Below are 14,797 nucleotides of genomic sequence, written 5' to 3' on the forward strand. Positions count from 1 at the left end.
AGGCAACATGGTGGCACGAAAATCATATGTTTCAATAGTCACTCTCAATATGAATGGCCTAAATGCTCCCATGAAATGACACAGGGTTGCAGATTGGAGAGGAAGACATGACCCATCCATATGCTGTCTACAAGAGACTCACACTCAAGAGAACCTAAAGATACATCCAGACTGAAAGTGAGGGGATGGAGAACCATTTTTCACGCCAACGGAAAGCTGGAGTAGCAATTATCACATCAGACAAATTAGATTTTCAACTAAAGACTGTAGTAAGAGGTACAGAGGGACACTGTATCATTCTTAAAGGGTCTATCCAACAAGAAGATCTAACAATTGTAAATATCGATGCCCCCAACATGGGAGCAGACAACTACATAAGCCAACTGTTAACCAAAATAATGAGACATATTGTTAATAATACTTTAATAGTAGGAGACCTGAACACTCTACTATCAGCAATACACAGATCATCTAAGCCGAAGATCAACAAAGAAACAAGAGCTTTGAATCACACACTGGACCAGATGGACTTCGTAGATGTATACAGAACATTCCACCCTAAAACAACAGAATACTCATTCTTCTCGAACGTACCTGGAACTTTCTCCAGAATAGGCCACATACTGGGCTACAAAGCAGGTCTCAGCGGATACCAAAAGATTGAGATTATCCCCTGAATATTCTCAGACCACAATGCTTTGAAAGTAGAACTCAATCACAAGAAAAATTTGGAAGGAATTCAAACACTTGGAAGCTGAAGACCATCCTGCTTCAAAATGTTTGGGTCAACCAGGAAATTAAAGAACTTAACCAATTCATGGAAACCAATGAGAATGAAAACACATTGGTCCAAAACCTATGGGATACTGCAAAGGCGGTCCTAAGGGGGAAATATATAGCCATCCAAGCCTCACTCAAAACAATAGAAAAATCTGGAAAACACAAGCTAACTTTACACCTTAAAGAACTGGAGAAAGAGTGACAAATAAAGCCTAAGCCAAGCAGGAGAAGAGAAATCAAAAGATTAGAGCAGAGATCAGGGAATTAGAAACAAGAAATACAGTAGAGCAGATCGATGAAACTAGAAGCTGGTTCTTTGAAAGAATTAATAAGATCGATAAACCACTGGCCAGACTTAGGCAAAAGAAAAGAGAAAGGGCCCAAATTAATAAAAATTATGAGCGAAAGGGGAGAGATCATAACCAACACCAAGGAAATAGAAACAATTATTTGAAATTATTATCAAGAACTATAGGCCAATAAATTAAACAACCTGGAAGAAATGGATGCCTTCCTGGAAACCTATAAACTTCCAAGACTGAAACAAGAAGTAATTGACAATCTGAATAGACCAATAACCAGGAACAAGAGTGAAGAAGTGATCAAAAACCTCCCAAAAAACAAGAGTCCAGGGCCTGACAGATTCCCAGGGGAATTCTACCAAACATTCAAAGAAGAAATAATACCTTTTCTTCTGAAGCTGTTTCAAAAAACAGCAACAGAAGGGAAACTTCCAAACTCCTTCTATGAAGCCAGCACTACCTTGATCTCCGCACCAGGCAAAGACCCCAACAAAAAGGAGAATTCCAGACCAATATCCCTGATGAATATGGATGCCAAAATAGTCAACAAGATCCTAGCCAAGAGGATCCAACAGTACATTAAATAAAAGGATTATCTATCACGACTCCTGGGATGCAAGGGTGGTTCAACATTTGCAAATCAATCAATGTGATAGAACATATTAACGAAAGAAGAGGCAAGAATCATACGATCCTCTCAAATGATGCAGAAAAAGCATTTGACAAAATACTGCATTCTTTCCCGATTAAAACTCTTCAGAGTGTAGGGATAAAAGGATGATACTTCAAATTCATACAAAACCAACTATGAAAAGCCCACAGCAAATATCATTCTGAATGGGGAAATGATCAGGAACACGATGAGGATTTCTTTTTTTTTTTTTTAATTTTATTTTATTATGTTAGTCACCATACATTACACCATTAGTTTTTTTTTTATGATTTTATTTATTTATTTGACAGAGAGAGAGAGAGACAGTGAGAGAGGGAACACAAGCAGGGGGAGTGGGAGAGGGAGAAGCAGGCTTCCCACTGAGCAGGGAGCTGGACATGGGGCTCGATCCCTGGACCCTGGGATCATGACCTGAGCCGAAGGCAGACACCCAACAACTGAGCCACCCAGGCACCCCTACATCATTAGTTTTTGATGTAGTGTTCCATGATTCCTTCTTTACATATAACACCCAGTACTCCATGCAATATGTGCCCTGCTTAATACCCATCACCAAGCTAATCCATCCCCCCACTCCCCTCCCTTCTAAAACCCTCAGTTTGTTTCTCAGAGTCCACAGTCTCTCATGGTTTTTCTCCCCCTCCGATTTTCCCCCTTCATTTTTCCCTTCCTACTATCTTCTTCTCCTTCTCCTTCTTCTTCTCCTCCTCCTTCTCCTCCTTCTCCTTCTTCTTCTTCTTTGACATATAATATATTATTTGTTTCAGAGGGACAGGTCTGTGATTCATCAGTCTTACACAATTCACAGCGCTCACCATAGCAGCTACCCTCCCCAATGTCCATCACCCAGCCACCCGATCCCTCCCACCGCCACCACCCCAGCAACCCTCAGTTTGTTTCCTGAGATTAAGAGTCTCTTATGGTTTGTCTCCCTCTCTGGTTTCATCTTGTTTCATTTATTCCTCCCTTCCCCTATGATCCTCTGCCTTGTTTCTCAAATTCCTCATATCAGTGAGATCATATGATACTTGTCTTTCTCTGATTGACTTATTTCACTCAGCAGAAGACCCTCTAGTTCCATCCACGTCACTGCAAATGGCAAGATTTCATTTTTCTGATGGCTGCATAATATTCTATTGTATATATATACCACATCTTCTTTATCCATTCATCTGTTGATGGACATCTTGGCTCTTTCCATAGTTTGGCTATTGTGAACATTGCTGCTATAAACATCGGGGTGCACGTACCCCTTCGGATCCCTACATTTGTATCTTTGGTGTAAATACCCAGTAGTGCAATTGCTGGGTCATACGGTAGCTCTATTTTCAACTTTTTGAGGAACCTCCATACTGTTTTCCAGAGTGGCTGCACCAGCTTGCATTCCCACCAACAGTGTAGGAGGGTTCCCCTTTCTCCGCATCCCCGCCAACATCTCTCATTTCCTGACTTGTTAATTTTAGCCATTCTGACTGGCGTGAGCTGGTATCTCATTGACATTTTGCATTTCCCTGATGCCAAGCGATGTTGAGCACTTTTTCATGTGTCTGTTGGCCATTTGGATGTCTTCTTTGGAAAAATGTCTGCTCATGTCTTCTGCCCATTTCTTGATTGGATTATTTGTTCTTTGGGGTGTTGAGTTTGATAAGTTCTTTATAGATTTTGGCCTTTATCGGATATGTCATTTGTAAATATCTTCTCCCATTCTGTCGATTGTCTTTTGCTTTTGTGGACTGTTTCTTTTGCTGTGCAAAAGATTTTTATCTTGATGAAGTCCCAATAGTTCATTTTTGCCCTTGCTCCCCTTGCCTTTGATGAGGTGTCTAGGAAGAAGTTGCTGCGGCTGAGGTCGAAGAGGTTGCTGCCTGTGTTCTCCTCAAGGATCTTGATGGATTCCTGTTTCACATTTAGGTCTTTCACCCATTTGGAGTCTATTTTTGTTTGTGGTAAGGAAGTGGTCCAGTTTCATTCTTCTGCATGTGGCTGTCAATTTTCCCAACACTATTTGTTGAAGAGACTGTCTTTTTTCCATTGGACATTCTTTCCTGCTTTGTAGAAGATTAGTTGACCATAGAGTTGAGGGTCCATTTCTGGGCTCTCTGTTCTGTTCCATTGATCTATGTGTCTGTTTTTGTGCCAGTACCATACTGTCTTGATGATGACAGCTTTGTAATAGAGCTTGAAGTCCAGAATTGTGATGCCACCAGCTTTGCTTTGCTTTTTCAACATTCCTCTGGCGATTCGGGGTCTTTTCTGGTTCCATACAAATTTTAGGATTATTTGTTCCATTTCACTGAAAAAAGTTGAAGGTATTTTGATAGGGATTGCTTTAATTGTGTAGATTGCTCTAGGTAGCATGGTCATCTTCACAATATTTGTTCTTCCAATCCATGAGCATGGAACGTTTTTCCATTTTTTGTACGACGAGGATTTCTTATTATCGTACAACAACTTCTTGGTCTCGCTTAGGTAATGAACTTCTCTGAGTTCAGTCTTTCTGATCCTCACCCACCATTTCCCTTTCCCTGCTCCTCCCAGAATGAGCTCAGGATGTCTGGGGATGTGACTTCTGGGCTGGGAAAGTGGGCCTCAGACCCTCTCTCTGCCCTGGACCTTACAAGTGACACCTGCTCTCTGCCCTGGTTCTACAGAGGGTCCTTGATGGTTTGTGGCTGTGTTCAAGGCTCTATAAGGACCGGGAATTGCCCCTGCTGACCCGGGCCTTTCTCACTGGTCCCCGGGTCCCAGCCTCACCATCCCCCCAACTTTGCTGAGAGTGTATGGTCACCGCTGTGTGTTCTCTAGCCCTCCTGTGACCGGCATGTACAGGCCCACTATTATCATCCCTGCATCACAGTTGGGGAAACTGAGGCCCTTAGGGTTGAATAACTAGATCCCCCATCTCTTTCTGGCACAGGTGGTTTTGGATCCAGGCAGAGTCCACCCCTCAACCAGCACAGCCTAGTGGTGGCAGTAATATTCAGCCTCCCAACAGAGCAGTTGCTGGGACCCCACCTCTCTACATATGTGTATACATACCCCCCACACACACTCCCTTGGACCCAAACCCCTGTACACACAGACACACATGCCCCCATGTACACACATCCTGTGCACACAAACACACACAACTTCTAGACACATACACTCCCCTGTACATTCAAACACATATCTAGAATATATTTTTTTTATCTTTTTTAATTTTTTTATTGTTATGTTAATCACCATATATTACATCATTAGTTTTTGGTGCAGTGTTCCATGATTCATTGTTTGTTCATAACACCCAGTGCTCCATGCAGAACGTGCCCTCCTCAATACCCATCACCAGGCTAACCCATCCCCCTACCCCCCTCCCCTCTAGAACCCTCAGTTTGTTTTTCAGAGTCCATCATCTCTCCTGGTTCGTCTCCCCCTCTGACATACCCCCCTTTTCTTCCTCTCCTATTATCGTCTTCTTTTTCTTTTTTCTTAAAATATGTTGCGTTATTTGTTTCAGAAGTACAGATCTGTGATTCAACAGTCTTGCACAATTCACAGCGCTCACCGTAGCACATACCCTCCCCAATGTCTATCACCCAGCCACCCCATCCCTCCCACCCCCAACCACTCCAGTAACACTCAGTTTGTTTCCTGAGATTAAGAATTCCTCATATCAGTGAGGTCATGTGATACATGTCTTTCTCTGATTGACTTATTTCACTCAGCATAACACCCTCCAGTTCCATCCACGTTGTTGCAAATGGCAAGATCTCATTCCTTTTGATGGCTGCATAATATTCCATTGTGTATATATACCACCTCTTCTTTATCCATTCATCTGTCGATGGGCATCTTGGCTCTTTCCACAGTTTGGCTATTGTGGACATTGCTGCTATAAACATTGGGGTACACGTACCCCTTCGGGTCCCTACATTTGTATCTTTGTGGTAAATACCCAGTAGTGCAATTGCTGGATCGAACGGTAGCTCTAATTTCAACTGTTTGAGGAACCTCCATACTGTTTTCCAGAGGGGTTGCACCAGCTTGCATTCCCACCAACAGTGTAGGAGGGTTCCCCTTTCTCCACATCCCCGCCAACATCTGTCGTTCCCTGACTTGTTAATTTTAGCCATTCTGACGGGTGTGAGGTGGTATCTCATTGAGGTTTTGATTTGGATTTCCCTGATGCCGAGCGATGTGGAGCACTTTTTCATGTGCCTGTTGGCCATTTGGATGTCTTCTTTGGAAAAATGTCTGTTCATGTCTTCTGCCCATTTCTTGATTGGATTATTTGTTCTTTGGGTGTTGAGTTTGAGAAGTTCTTTATACATTTTGGATACTAGCCCTTTATCTGATATGTCATTTGCAAATATTTTCTCCCATTCTGTCGGTTGTCTTTTGGTTTTGTGGACTGTTTCTTTTGCTGTGCAGAAGCTTTTTATCTTGATGAAATCCCAATAGTTCATTTTTGCCCTGGCTTCCCGTGCCTTTGGCGATGTTTCTAGGAAGAAGTTGCTGCGGCTAAGGTCGAAAAGGTTGCTACCTGTGTTCTCCTTTAGGATTTGGATGGACTCCTGTCTCACGTTTAGGTCTTTCAACCATTTGGAGTCTATTTTTGTGTGTGGTGTAAGGAAATGGTCCAGTTTCATTCTTCTGCATGTGGCTGTCCAATTTTCCCAACACCATTTGTTGAAGAGACTGTCTTTTTGCCATTGGACATTCTTTCCTGCTTTGTCAAAAATAAGTTGACCATAGAGTTGAGGGTCCATTTCTGGGCTCTCGATTCTGTTCCATTGATCTATGTGTCTGTTTTTGTGCCAGTACCATACTGTCTTGATGATGACACCTTTGTAATAGAGCTGGAAGTCCGGAATTGTGATGCCGCCAGCTTTGCTTTTCTTTTTCAGTATTCCTCTGGCTATTCTTGGTCTCTTCTGGTTCCATACAAATTTTAGGATTATTTGTTCCATTTCTTTGAAAAAAGTGGATGGTATTTTGATGGGGATTGCATTGAATGTGTAGATTGCTCTAGGTAGCGTTGACATCTTCACAATGTTGATTCTCCCAATCCATGAGCATGGAACGTTTTTCCATTTCTTTGTGTCTTCTTCAATTTCTTTCATGAGTATTTTATAGTTTTCTGAGTACAGATCCTTTGCCTCTTTGCTTAGATTTATTCCTAGGTATCTAATGGTTTTGGGTGCAATTGTAAATGGGATAGACTCCTTGATTTGTCTCTCTTCTGTCTTGTTGTTGGTGTATAGGAATGCCACTGATTTCTGTGCATTGATTTTATATCCTGCTACTTAACTGAATTCCTGTATGAGTTCTAGCAGTTTTGGGGTGGAGTCTTTTGGCTTTTCCACATACAGTATCATATCATCTGCAAAGAGTGAGAGTTTGACTTCCTCTTTGCTGATTTGGATGCCTTTGATTTCTTTTTGTTGTCTGATTGCTGTGGCTAGGACTTCTAATACTATGTTGAATAGCAGTGGTGAGAGTGGACATCCCTGCCGCGTTCCTGACCTTAGGGGAAAAGCTCTCAGCCTTTCCCCATTGAGAATGATATTCGCTGTAGGTTTTTCATAGATGGCTTTTATGATATTGAGGTATGTACCCTCTATCCCTATACTCTGAAGAGTTTTGATCAAGAAAGGATGCTGTACTTTGTCAAATGCTTTTTCTGCATCTATTGAGAGGATCATATGATTCTTGTTCTTTCTTTTGTTAATGTATTGTATCACGTTGATTGATTTGCGGATGTTGAACCAGCCTTGCAGCCCAGGAATAAATCCCACTTGGTCATGGTGAATAATCCTTTTAATGTACTGTTGGATCCTATTGGCTAGTATTTTGGTGAGAAGTTTTGCATCTATGTTCATCAAGGATATTGGTCTGTAATTCTCTTTTTTGATGGGGTCTTTGTCTGGTTTTGGGATCAAGGTAATGCTGGCCTCATAGAATGAGTTTGGAAGTTTCCCTTCCATTTCTATTTTTTGGAACAGTTTCAGGAGAATAGGTATTAATTCTTCTTGAAATGTCTGATAGAATTCCCCTGGGAAGCCATCTGGCCCTGGGCTTTTGTTTCTTGGGAGGTTTTGATGACTGTTTCAATTTCCTTAGTGGTTATAGGTCTGTTCAGGTTTTCTATTTCTTCCTCGTTCAATTTTGGTAGTTGATACATCTCTAGGAATGCACCCATTTCTTCCAGGTTATCTAATTTGCTGGCATAGAGTCGCTCATAATATGTTCTTATAATTGTTTGTATTTCTTTGGTGTTGGTTGTGATCTCTCCTCTTTCATTCATGATTTTGTTGATTTGGGTCATTTCTCTTTTCTTTTTGATCAGTCTGGCCAGGGGTTTATCAATCTTGTTAATTCTTTCAAAGAACCAGCTCCTAGTTTCGTTGATCTGTTCTACTGTTCTTTTGGTTTCTAGTTCATTGATTTCTGCTCTGATCTTTATGATTTCTCTTCTCCTGCTGGGTTTAGGCTTTCTTTGCTGTTCTTTCTCCAGCTCCTTTAGGTGTAGGGTTAGGTTGTGTATTTGAGACCTTTCTTGTTTCTTGAGAAAGGCTTGTATTGCTATATACTTTCCTCTCAGGACTGCCTTTGCTGTATCCCAAAGATTTTGAACAGTTGTGTTTTCATTTTCATTGGTTTCCATGAATTTTTTTAATTCTTCTTTAATTTCTTGGTTGACCCATTCATTCTTTAGTAGGATGCTCTTTAGCGTCCATGTATTTGAGGTCTTTCCGACTTTCCTCTTGTGGTTGAGTTCTAGTTTCAAAGCATTGTGGTCTGAAAATATGCAGGGAATGATCCCAATGTTTTGGTACCGATTGAGACCTGATTTGTGACCTAGGATGTGATCAATTCTGGAGAATGTTCCATGGGCACTAGAGAAGAATGTGTATTCCGTTGCTTTGGGATGGAATGTTCTGAATATGTCTGTGAAGTCCATTTGGTCCAGTGTGTCATTTAAAGTCTTTATTTCCTTGTTGATCTTTTGCTTAGATGATCTGTCCATTTCAGTCAGGGGGGTGTTAAAGTCCCCCACTGTTATTGTATTGTTGTCAATGTGTTTCTTTGCTTTTGTTATTAATTGCCTTATATAATTGGCTGCTCCCATGTTTGGGGCATAGATATTTACAATTGTTAGATCTTCTTGTTGGATAGACCCTTTAAGTAGGATAGAGTGTCCTTCCTCATCTCTTATAAATGTCTTTGGTTTAAAATCTAGTTTGTCTGATATAAGGATTGCCACCCCAGCTTTCTTTTGGTGTCCATTAGCATGGTAAATGGTTTTCCACCCCCTCACTTTCAATCTGGGGGTGTCTTTGGGTCGAAAATGAGTCTCTTGCAGACAGCATATAGATGGGTCTTGTTTTTTAATCCAATCTGATAGCCTGTGTCTTTTGATTGGGGCATTGAGCCCATTTACATTCAGGGTAACTATTGAAAGGTATGAATTTAGTGCCATTGTATTGCCTGTAAGGTGACTGTTAACTGTCTGTTGTCTGTGTTCGTTTCTGCTCTTTGCTGCTTTTGGGTTCTCTCTTTGCTTAGAGGACCCCTCTCAATATTTCTTGGAGGGCTGGTTTCGTGTTTGCAAATTCCTTTAGTTTTTGTTTGTTCTGGAAGCTTTTTATCTCTCCTTCTATTTTCAGTGATAGCCTAGCTGGATATAGTATTCTTGGCTGCATATTTTTCTCGTTTAGTGCTCTGAAGATATCTTGCCAGTCCTTTCTGGCCTGCCAGGTCTCTGTGGATAGGTCTGTTGCCAATCTAATGTTTCTACCATTGTAGGTTACATATCTCTTCTCCCGAGCTGCTTTCAGGATTTTCTCTTTGTCTCTGAGACTCGTAAGTTTTACTATTAGATGTCGGGGTGTTGACCTATTATTATTGATTTTGAGAGGGGTTCTCTGTGCCTCCTGGATTTTAATGCCTGTTTCCTTCCTCACATTAGGGAAGTTCTCTGCTATAATTTGCTCCAATATACCTTCTGCCCCTCTCTCTCTCTCTTCTTCTTCTGGGATCCCAATTATTCTAATGTTGTTTCGTCTTATCGTATCACTTATCTCTCGAATTCTGCCCTCGTGATCCTGTAGTTGTTTCTCTCTCTTTTTCTCAGCCTCTTTATTTTCCATCATTTGGTCTTCTATATCGCTGATTCTCTCTTCTGCCTCATTTATCCTAGCAGTTAGTGCCCCCATTTTTGATTGCACCTCATCAATAGCCTTTTTGATTTCGATTTGGTTAGATTTTAGTTCTTTTATTTCTCCAGAAAGGGTTTCTCTAATAACTTCCACGCTTTTTTCAAGCCCAGCTAGTATCTTTAAAGTCATGATTCTGAACTCTAGGTCCGACATCGTACTAATGTCCGTATTGAGTAGGTCCCTGGCTGACGGTACTACCTCTTGTTCTTTTTGCTGAGGTGATTTCTTTCGTCTCGTCATTTTGTCCAGAGGAGAATAGATGAATGAGAGAACAAAATGCTAACAGGTTTACAACGTCCCCAGCAAATATACTGTATACAAATCAGAAAAGACCTGAAAGCAGGGGAAAAGAAAGGGAAAGAAAGAAAAAAGGAAGAGAAAAAGAAAAAAAAAGATAAAAACAAAAACAAACCAACACAAAAAAAGCAGAATATGATCAAATATGATCAGGCTAGTGCATAGATCAGTGCCACACACTAGTTTTTGGGCGTATTTTGTTCTGTTAGAAAAAAGTGCCTCCTAAAATTTTAAAGGAAGAAAGACATATATGTACAAAATAAGGGTTGATACAATGAAGGGATGGAAGATGACTGTAAAGATGAAAATTATAAAAGATTTTATAAAAGGACTTGGTAAGATAAGTTGTTTGAAAAAAGAAAGAAGATTTAAGAAAAAAAAGAAAAAAAAAGGAAAAAGGGAGAGAATGTGATCAGGCAGGAGACTAGAACAAAGCCATACACTAGTGATTTAGGGTATATTTTGATCTGTTAGAAGAAACTGTACCTCAAAATTTTAAAGAGAGAACAACTTATATATATATATGCCAAAAATAAGGGTAACTACTATGAAGGGATAAAATATGACTTTAAAAATGAAAAATAGAAAATGTTTTTTTTTTTTTTAAAAAGGGATTGATAAGATGTTGGTTGAAAAAGGGAAAAAGAAAAATAAAAAAAACAGTCAACAAAAATTAACTTTGATGAAATAATGAATCATGGTAAAAAAAAAAAAAGCCATGAATCTATGTGCAGTATTCCCCTAGCGCCGGAGTTCTCCCATTCTCCTTGATCGATCAACTTGGTCTTGGCTTGCTGGCTGTTTGTGCTGATCTTCTGGGGGAGGGGCCTGTTGCTGTGGTTTCCAAATGTCTTTGCCGGAGGCGGAATTGCCCCGCCCTTGTCTGTCCGGGCTAAGGAAGCTGCTCCGGTTTGCTCTCAGGAGCTTTTGTTCCCTGCAAGCTCTCGGTACAGCTTTGGAGGATCAGGGCAGAAATGGTGGCCTCCCAATCTCCACTCGGAGGAGCTGAGAACTCGGTGCCCCGCTCCTCAGTGTGCCCCCAGAGAAAAGCAGTTACTTCCGTGTCCCTGGTCTCCGGCCGTACTCCGTGCTCACCCGGCCTGTGACCGAGCGTTGCTATCTCTGGCTCCCGACCCCGTGTGGAGTCTCCAAACCCAGGAGATCCCTGCAGTGCGTTCCCGCACCGCTCCTCCCCGGGAAGGAAGGGGAGTCTCCCCGGATCTGCTGCTTGTTGGGTCCCTGCTGGGGGAGCCGTGCCCCGACTGGGCCGCAGATCACAGTTTATGGCAACCCCGAGCTGAGAGCCCGCGCCTCGGCTCCGTCTCTGCAGCCGGCTTCCCCGCTCTGATACCTGGGAGCTCTGGCGCACTCAGGAAACCCCGGTCTCTCTGTGACCCCAAGGGTCCTGAGACCACACTATCGGGGGAGGATTCCACCCCCCGCTCAGCCACTGCAGCGACGTCCCTCCGCCGAGCCAACTTCTAAAAGGTCCGATTTTGTGCTCCGCGGCTCTAGCACTTGCCAGAAGCGGCCGACGGAGGCCCCTCCCCCGCCGTCTATCCTCCCGAATATCGCCTCGGATTCACTTCTCCGCACGCCCTACCTTCCAGTAAGTGGTCGCTTCTCTGTTCAGAGAGTCGTTGCTACTCTCCCGTTCGATCTCCTGTTGAGTTCGTAGGTGTTCAGAATGATTTGATCCCTATTCAGCTGAATTCCTGAGACCAGACGAAATCTAGGTCTCCTACTCCTCCGCCATCTTGCTCCGCCCCCCCGTCAAACACATATCTAAACACACACACCCTTGTACAGAAACAGCCACACACACACACACACCTAGACACACACACTGCTGGACACAGACACACCACCACCACTACCACCACCGCCACCTCATCCCTGCCTGGCAAGCCCAGCTGACAGTCAACCCCTGGACAGTCTCCTGAGTTCCCTGCTGTGGCATCCAAGATAGCCCAGCTCCTCTATCTCTGGATTAGTTATTACTCTGTAACAAAGTACCCTAGAACACAGTGGCATAAAACAATAATTTTATTATCTCAGAATCTGTGGCTGAGCAATTCAGAAGTGACTCGGCTGAGTGGCTCTCACCTTACTCTCATGAGGCTGTGGCCAAGCTATTGCCTGGGGCTGTCATAATCTGCACGCTGGACTGAGCTGGAAGGTACATCGGGTAGCTCACTCGTGGACCTGGCAGGTCAGCACCAACTGTAGCAGGAGGTCTCAGGTGCATGCCACGTGGCCACTTAACTGTCCTCACAACATAACAGCTGACTTCCCCCAGTCAAGTGACCAAGAGGGGCAAGGTGGAAACATCTTTTTCTTTTATGACTCGGCCACAGAGTCACACACCGACATGTCCACAATATCCTCCTGGCTTCCCAGGCCAGCCCTGTTCATGGGGCAGAGACTACACACCAGGAGGAGAGACACTGGGGTGCTCTTCAAAGTTGGCTACCCCTACAGCCACAGCATGCTAGGGGCACAAACCCGTGGTGTCAAGGAGGTCCGGCATGTGACAGGTTTCAATAAAATCAGTCCTCTCCCTTCTTCCATTTTGTCCTGATCCATGGGACTCCAAGACACCTGCTTGGACACCAAATTCTTAGACACCAACACTCCTTTCTCTGAGCTCACCCACAACCCCACTGTTGCCTCCTTGATTCACTGCAACTGAAATCTGATGGCTTCCTCCAGTTCACCCCAATTGTTACCTCTCTTTTGACTCCACTGAAGTGAAAGAGGGGTATCGTAATGATTTAATGTGGCATGACAGACCACCCAAAAGGATTGGGCAATCTTTTATTTTACCCATGAAAAAATGGACTGGACTCAGATGGCCAGCCCTTGCTTGGAGTCTCATGTGGTTGCAGACAGGCTGGGGCTGGGGTCATCCTGAAAGCTCTCTTCATATGTCTGGGTTGGAGACACTCAAACAGTCTGTCACGGGAGAGGAAACAAGCCCCTGAATTAGCTAATTGTGACTCGACATTTCTCTGGTCCTGCCTATCTTTGACCCCCAAAGGTTTAAGCAGCTCTCATCCGAGCTTTTCATGCATCCTGGACACTGCGCAGCCTGGACAGGACCAGACACCCTGAGCAGAACTCTGGCACCAGAAAAACAATTCTAAGACAGGGCTGGAGAGAGCCCATCTGAACACAGTGGAGCTTTTACGGCAGTGTATCCCTGCCCCCAAGACGGCCCGCTCCTAGTTGTGATGACTATGAACCATAAAACTAAAAACTGCCAGTTGTTTTACCAGCCGAAAGGGAGTTAATCAGGAATAAATGAGAATTGCAATCTGGAACAAACAGGCTGCCGCAACCACAGCCAAGTCTGAAGAACAAAGGGGAGGTATGTTTTTCAGGAGAGAAGGGGAAGCTGGGAAGGCTGTTACAAACTGGAGTCCATTGGAGAACCCAGGAGTGAGAAAGTGTGGTGGCTTCTCATTGGCAGAGCTCTTCTTGGGGAGAAGAGGTGGTGGATTGTGGTGACTTCTTCCTCCAGCTGGATAATAAGTTAGAGCAAGGTCAAGTCCCTGGGAGGTCAAGTCCATCACTTCCTGTTGGTCTGGCTGCTAGGGCGTGAGGGCGCCCCCTGCTGAAACCTCCCCACTCTGTCTCAGTGAGCTTCACATATTGATTATCATCTGACAAAGGCACTTCTAGAAGGGGGATGTTTATATTGTTCTTTGGAAAATTCCTGGACAACATCAGCTGAGACATTAACATCTTCACAGTTAAACCTTTGTGAAAGATGTCTGCAATTACTTTCTCAAATGGCAGACTGAAGCCGGACTCGACAGGGATGGAACCCAAATGTCCAAACGAACATGGCCTCCTGAGGACAGAGGATAATACAGCTATGAAAGTAATAGCTGACATTGATTCCATCCTCGCTGCGTGCTCCGAGGTCTGTGTCCTAAACACCTCACACATACATCATCTGGTTTCATTGTCATGTCCGATCGGCACTGGCATTATGCCCCTATTTTACACAACCTGAGGCACTAAGTACCAAGGCGGGAAGTGTTAACTAATTAGCTCAAGGTCCCATGTAGAGGAGGAAGGTACCAGACTCCTGTCACTGGGCAGCATACTCACTCATCCCCCAGTTGCTGGCAGTAGTCACTCTTATGAGCTCACAGCTGCCCCACTCTCTGGAGAATCACTCTTGGCCAAACTGAGTCCACTTCACCTAGGAGTTTGTGCCTCCTGGGGTTGGGAGGGCGGTCTATGACCCACTGATGGGGTACAAAATGCCAGCCCCTGCCTCACAGTGATATCCACTCTGTAATACAATTCTGGCTCCAGAGTTCCCCATGACATCAGGCTACCCCCACCGCAGCTTTGCTCAGCTTGTCCTCTTGCCCTACCCAGCTCCCCCGAATCCTTTCTCCTGAGAGCACTCTTGCAGTAGACCATTTGCTCCAGAGCCCCCACCTCAGGCTCTACTTTTACGGACCTGACCTGAGACAACGACAAAGCCCAAGCTAATTTGTGCACAGTGGCATTCAGCTACGGGG

This window comes from Eumetopias jubatus, unplaced genomic scaffold, assembly GCF_037043125.1.
Source record: "Eumetopias jubatus isolate StellerSeaLion01/CBP00866 unplaced genomic scaffold, mEumJub1_p1.0 scaffold_12, whole genome shotgun sequence".
NCBI lineage: Eukaryota > Metazoa > Chordata > Mammalia > Carnivora > Otariidae > Eumetopias > Eumetopias jubatus.